Below are 7500 nucleotides of genomic sequence, written 5' to 3' on the forward strand. Positions count from 1 at the left end.
AACTCTGTACAAACTCTGGACCACGGCTTGTGGCCCGGTACCCAGACCTACTTTAGGGATGTATAAGTGGAGATGCCGGGGATTGAACCCGGGACCTCATACATGCGAAGCATGCGCTCTACCACTGAGCTACATCCCCTTCATCCCCTTTCAAAATTCGACACTTACAATTCGAGACGTTGTGCCACGCTAGCACTTGAGGGATTTATTCATAATTGCGGAGGTCCACAGAGGAATCAACCGGGCCAAAGTCAACAACAACTACAAGCCTGATCCTCTGACACTGCTCCTTCCCTCTCCACAAACTTTCTCGAGGCTTGCGACAATCTCTAAAGTCCCTTTAGTGCTGCATAAATGGAAATGCCGGGGATTGAACATTTCACAGCCTAAACGTTGTGCCACACAACACCTTTAGGCTTCTATCGTAATTCTGGTAGTCCATGGAGGAGTCAACAAAATACAAGCCTTGTTCTCTGATCGTTCTAATCTCCACTCCATAGGCTGTTTCATTTGTGTAATTCCTTGCAAATTATTCTTTTAACTAAACTAAACTTTATATGATTACAATTATGGTTATAATGTATTAATCCCTAATCAATGCCATGTAATACAATGATGTGTAAAAGGAGAAAAAAACTGATTTAATTAATACCATTAGACATTATTGTACAACCCCAAAACAGAAAAAGTTGGGATGTTGTGTAAAATGCAAATAAAAACAGATTGTCACAATATACAAGTCTCATAAACCCATATTTAGCAGCAAAAAGGACAAAGACAACATATCAAATGTTGAAAATGAAACTTTGGACTATTTCATGGAAAGGATATGTTAATTTTGAATTTGATGCCAGCAACATGTTTCAAAAAAAGTTGGGACAGGAGCATGTTTACCATTGTACTGCTTCACTTCTTCATTTAACACAATTCTGTAAATGTTTAGGAACTGAGGAGATCATTTGTTACAGTTTTGAGAATGAAATGTTGTCCCATTACTCCCCAATATTAGCCTGGGTGTTCCCATGCTGCCTTGCGCGCGATTTGATTCACGCTGCTAAGGCAGCCTGGAGACCAGGGGGTCAAGAGCCTGCAGATTAGCTTCGGCATGTTAGCATACGCCATTTTCAAATACGGCGCTGCATGGAGCATTTGGAACCAGCTCCATGCACAAAAATCCGTGTTGGTAATGAGCTCTCATGCGCGCATTACATGTTGGTGGCGGGTACCTATCCGGCGGCTACAGCCAAAGCGTTATTCAGTCGTATTTCTTGAGGATCCTATGAGAAGACGTGCATATTATGGTTGTTTATCCATCATATGACAAATAAACAAATAAAGAAAATTGTATTGATCTTGTTTCATTGTTGTTTGTCCCGAACAAACATAGCCTAAACATGATTAAAAACAATAAATTACACAACAGCGGCATAAAGACCTTGTCTCGTTACACCATGGGTCTCCAACACGTTGCTCTCAACCTATAGCCGCCCCTTAGTTTGGAGCTTGCCAGAGGCTGAAGCACTAGGCTACAGCATTTAAACACAATTATTGGCGCGAGGCATTCCAGCCTACGAATTTAATAAAAAGTAAACCATGCATAATTAAAAAAAAATATTTAGGCTACTTCGCTATGCAATAAGGTTTCCATTAGAGCACAGCGCACGTTCAATGAATGAAGGAAAGGCCTTGTCTCGCAATAAACAGCTGGAAATCCCAACACTTTTTCAACTACACGAAACTTTACAGTAATCATCAAATACCCTCTAGATTTAAATGCCCATCAGTCTTAACATTTAACTATATAATAAAAGTCAAAAAGTAAATTAAATCCTATACCAAAACCGAAAATCGTCTGCGTTTGATAGCCTTGTATGCCGCTCCAAACAAAACGCATGTCTCACAATAACGTACAATGTAAGAAATAAAGGTCTGCCTCGAATAAGCCTACCTCAAATAAATACCTGTGCTTTGCAGCCTAACTAAATAGCAGACCCTGGACATAATTTAGGATTTACGGAATGTATGCAATCATACGATGTTGGACGCCTGGCGATGGCCGTCTACTGTGCCTCTGACACCGCTGCCTCATTTGGATGGGAACTCCACAGGTGGCCGAAGATTGGATGTCGTGGATCGCGTAAGTAAACGTTTTTTGCTGAGTCAACAGACAACATTCTCTTTAACCGTTTCTTTACCATCTGCGATTGTACAACTCAAAGTAAAGACACCACATTTTAGGCGAGTTGGGGGCGTAATTGTCGCTCAGGCTGACCGTTCTGTGCGTTATCTTCAATACTATCTTCAATAATATTGAATATCTTCAATATTATATTCAAAACAGGGTGGCTATTGGCGGCTTGATTTGGTCATGGGCCAACACTAGAATATTACATTACATTACATTTAGCAGACACTTCTTGACCAAAGTGACTTACATATGCCAGCTATATTACAAGGGATCACATTGTCCCTGGAGCAACTTGGGGTTAAGTGCCTCGCTCAAGGGCACAACGGTGGAAGCTGGGAATTGAACCGAGAACTTTCAGGCTACTGCACGCTAGCCCAGATCCTTAACCACTACACTACCACCGCCCTATATAAGTGGAGATGCCGGGGATTGAACCCGGGACCTCATACATGCGAAGCATGCACTCTACCACTGAGCTACAGTGGTAGAGCACCCGCTATGAGATGGCAAACAATAAAATAAAAAACAAACTAATCATAGTCTGTAAAAATGCGCTACATTTGGCACTAAAAAACGAATAGTTTATTTATAGTTCATTCACGGATATTTCACGTAATGTTGAATGCATATTTGCAGCAGGACAGCAGGCAGACCGCTCTTAGTTAGAGCCGCTGTGTTATCCAATGAAATTAAGTTGCGCTTCAGGGCGACTCCACTCGGACTCCATGCGCGTTCCTGAGCAACTTTTTCTTCTTCTTGTTATGAGGCAAGGACTTTATGTGCATTATCGCCACCCTCTTACTGGAGGGCGACTCTCTTTTACAGAATATCAATAAAATCGACGTTGGTCCATCGTCATTTCCAGCTTTGTAACTTGTCGCATGGTCAGAGCCGACTGGCTGGATCGAACCCCAGTGTTCAAGATGGCGTTGACTATGAATTGGCGGATTTAATAGCCTAGCCTCCACCATTTATTTGTATGGAGGGCGGGACTTAGTCACTCTCTCCAGTTATATATAATATAAGAGCCGCGGAGAGGAAATGGCACAAATCCAAACTAGCTGACGACCTCAAAAACTACCAGACACTTCTGACCTCCTTCTCAGCCAGCATCACTGCTGCTAAGACTGCTTTCTACAATGACAAAATCAACAGCGCTACAGACACTCGAAAACTTTTCTCAACCTTCAAATCGCTACTCAACCCTCAGCTGCCTCCTCCTCCATCCAGCCTTACTGCAGATACCCTCGCCTCATTTTTACAAACAAAGTGGCGGCAATCAGCAGTAAATTCTCTACATGCCCACTCAACGATCTGGCTCAGATACCGCACTCCTACAACCTCTCGGGACTGCTGGAACATCTTTTTTCAGCATTCACGCCTCTCTCCGAGAATGAAGTGTCCAGACTCCTGACATGCAGCCGTCCTACCACATGCTCGCTGGACCCTATACCTACGAGCCTACTTCAGTCCATCAGCCCGACCATCGCTCCAGCTATCACACATGTGATCAATGCCTCGCTAACCTCCGGCACATTTCCAACAGCGTTCAAAATGGCCCGGGTAACACCGTTACTTAAGAAAGCTTCTCTCAACCCTGCTCAAGTCGAGAACTACCGCCCTGTCTCACTACTGCCTTTCCTATCCAAAGGCATTGAACGAGCAGTCTCCAAACAGGTCTCTGACTTCCTTTCACAGAACAACCTTCTGGATCCAAATCAGTCTAGGTTCAAAAGCGGCCACTCTACGAAACGGCTCTGCTGTCTGTAACAGAAGCCTTAAAGAAGCCAGGGCGACCGCTTTCGGTCATCAGTACTCATTCTGCTTGACTTATCGGTTGCCTTTGACACGGTTAATCACCGTATCCTTCTCTCTATACGCTGACATGGGAATCTCGGTTCTGCTCTCTCCTGGTTTGAATCCTACCTCACAGGGCCTTCGTTTAGCATTATCATGGCTTGGTCAGCTATCCGCACCTCACCATCTAACCACAGGGGTCCCCCAGGGATCAGTGCTGGGCCCCCTCCTCTTTGCTATCTACACCACCTCCTTGGGACAGATTATCCGTTCGCACGGCTTCTCATACCACTGCTATGCAGACGACACACAGCTCTATCTGTCCTTTCCACCTGACGACCCCCTGGTTTCAGCACGGATCTCGGATTGCCTTTCAGACATAGCTACATGGATGAAGGCACACCACCTCCAGCTGAACCTCTCAAAGACTGAACTGCTGGTCATCCCAGCTAAACCTACCATACACCACGACATCAACATCAAATTTGACTCCCTGTCTGTTTCACCGACCAGGACTGCAAGAAATCTAGGAGTTGTTCTTGACAACCAACTAAACTTCTCGGATCATGTTGCCTCAGTCGCCCGGGCATGCCGTTTTGCACTCTACAACATACGGAAAATCAGGACTTACTTGACTCAAGATGCTACCCAACTTCTGGTTCAGGCAATTGTCATCTCCGCGACTTCGACTACTGCAATGCCCTCCTGACAGGTCTCCCAGCCTGCGCGGTGAAACCACTTCAGATGATCCAGAACGCTGGCGGCGCCTGGTCTACAACCAACCCAAAAGGGCACATGTTACCCCGCTGCTCATCCAGCTACACTGGCTACCTATGGCGGCCCGCATCAAATTCAAGTCTCTAACGCTTGCCTACAAAGTAGTCTCCGGTTCTGCTCCCACCTACTTGAATGCCCTCATACAGACTTACACTACCTCGAGACCGCTCGGCTCCTCTGACCTAACGACGCCCTAAGCTCTACCACCGGGTGCGCTCAAGCCAATCCAAACTTTTCTCATCTGTTGTTCCTCATTGGTGGAACACACTGCCAGTTCCTACAAGGGCAGGGACATCCTTTTCCACTTTCAAAAAACTCCTGAAGACCCAGCTCTTTAGAGAACACCTACTCTCATAGCAACACTTACAACAAGTCTTACTGATCCTAGCACTCACCAGCCGTTTTAAACTGACAAGTAACTGTTAAAAACAGCACTCACCGGACGACTTATTCTTACTGTACTCTAATGTTTTTTGTTTTTTAAACTGTCCTAAAATTGTGAGAATTGTTCTAAAAACGTACTGTTTACCATGTTGTTAGTCGCTTTGGTTAAAAAGCGTCAGCCAAATGTAATGTAATGTAATGTAATGTAATGTAATATAATACCTCCATGCTGGAGACCATGGAGCAAATTTTCGCCTGAGATAGGGAACCAATCACAGAACAGGTGGGAAAGCAAGACGATGATGAGCTATGCACAGACGCATTTGATAGACATCCGTGGCACCTAATAAACGGATCTGGGCATTTTTTCAAATACGAGAAAATGAACGTTTGGTTCCCAGACCACGTCTCATTGAGAAGTGGTGGCGCTAGCCAGGCTACCCCGATATAGGATTTGAGTTGCTCAACAGTATGGGGTATTCTTAGTCATGCTTTTCATTCCATTGTGCACATAATTTGAGAAATCTGGACTGCAGACAGGCCATCTTAGCCCCTGGACTCTATGGAGAAATACTATTTAAATATGTGCAGAATTCATTTTGGCATTGTTTTCCTGAAATGTTCAAGGTCGTCCCTGGAAAAGACATTACCTGGATGGCAGTGTATGTTGCTCAAAACCTGTATACATTATTCAGAATTGATTGTGCTTTGCCAAATGTGCAAGATGCTCATGCTGTAGGCACTAATGCTCCTCCACACCATCATAGAGGTTGGGTTTCGAACTGAGCGCTAAAACAAGTTGGATAGGTTGAATACTTGGATAGGCCCTCTCCTCTTTAGCCCAGATGAGTCAATGATTTCCAAAAAGAATGGAAAACTTTGATTGGTCTAACCATAGGACCTTTTTCCATGTTACCTCAGTCCATTCTAAACAAGCTCAGGCTCAAATAAGAGGGTGGCATTTTCTGTATCATGTCTCAATACAATTTTAGCTGTTACAATTTTGGCTGCAGTTTTTGAATTGAGTATCAAACTGGGCACATAGACAATGGTTATCAGAGGTTTTCCTGAGCCCATACAATGACAGGTCTGGAAACAGGTCTGGTGTTGATGCAGTGCCATCTGAGGTCCAAAAGATCATGGACATCCAATTTTCTTTTTAGCTCTTTCCCTTGTTTGCAAAGATTTCTCTGGATTCTCTGAATGTTTTAATAATATTATGTCCTGTAGATGATGAACTCCCTAAATATGTCACAATTTCATGTGAAGAAGCATTAAGATGACATTGTTTCACCATTGTTGCACACAGGTTTACACAGAGGGATGGATACCCCTACATCTTTACTTCTAAGAGACCCCTGCCTCTCTGGGATGCTCTTTTTCATACCCAATCGTATTGCCAGTTACCCTAATAAGTTGTGAAACATTCTTCCTTTTGTTTTCTTTATCATTACACAACTTTTCCAGCATTTTGTTACCCCTTCCCAACTTTTTTTGAAACATGTTGCTGGTATCAAATTCAAATTGAACATATATTTTCCATGAAATTTGTCATTTTCAATATTTGATATGTTGTCTGTCCTTTTTGCAACCAAATATGAGTTTAAGAGATTTGCAGATTATTACATTTTGTTTTTATTCACATTTTACACAACTTACCAACTTTTTCTGTTTTGGGGTTGTAGTATAGAAAATAAAATGTTCACAACATGGGTATGAGCTTTTACAGCAGAATCTCTTGGCACAAACCTATGTTAAGGTGGGGGCACTGGTATGGGTGAGATTCCCATTAACATCTTGAACATTTATAAAAACATTGCAAATTTGAAAAATATGTTTAAAGTGCACACTCCTCTTGCAATCATTAATCCACATATAGTAGTGCCTACTAAAACCCCTTGGATCTTCAGTCTTCATCGCAAAGAAAGCATCTCTTGTGCATTATGCTCCACCCTGGCATGCAGACTACATTTTTGAAACCTTACACAAGATTTGTACTGCAGTTAACCAACTTTTTTGCTGGTATTTGTAAAAAGCTTTTCAATCTATAGTTTTAGTTTTCATTTATCTTCAATGTGCTCTTTTCTTTTCCTATTTCCATTTGTATTGTTGCCTATAATCCTTTTTTCATTTCGTTGTTTAACCTTCTGTTAGCTTTGGTTTCTCAGTTTGTTCTTGCGGTGTCTTGTCTGTTAGTCACATTTTGCTGTTTACTTTTCTTCATGTCAAAATTAGCTGATCCAAATCCACTTGCAGTGACCAACTGCAGAGACTGGGTTAGCAACTCACCCCTGGAGTACCTTCGATTGAAGTGCCAGTAATAAGACCCTCTACTCCTAGTTCCTCAGTCAATA

General features: G+C 42.9%; 1 non-coding gene across 1 annotated transcript; it reads right to left on the bottom strand.

Annotated features, from left to right (window-relative positions):
- Positions 1–67: 67 nt before the first annotated feature.
- On the bottom strand, positions 68–139 carry trnaa-cgc. The gene has a single exon. It is a non-coding gene; the product is annotated as a tRNA-Ala (tRNA).
- Between the last annotated feature and the right edge of the window lie 7361 nt (positions 140–7500).

This window comes from Alosa alosa, chromosome 23 (assembly GCF_017589495.1).
Source record: "Alosa alosa isolate M-15738 ecotype Scorff River chromosome 23, AALO_Geno_1.1, whole genome shotgun sequence".
NCBI classification, from domain to species: Eukaryota; Metazoa; Chordata; class Actinopteri; order Clupeiformes; family Clupeidae; genus Alosa; species Alosa alosa.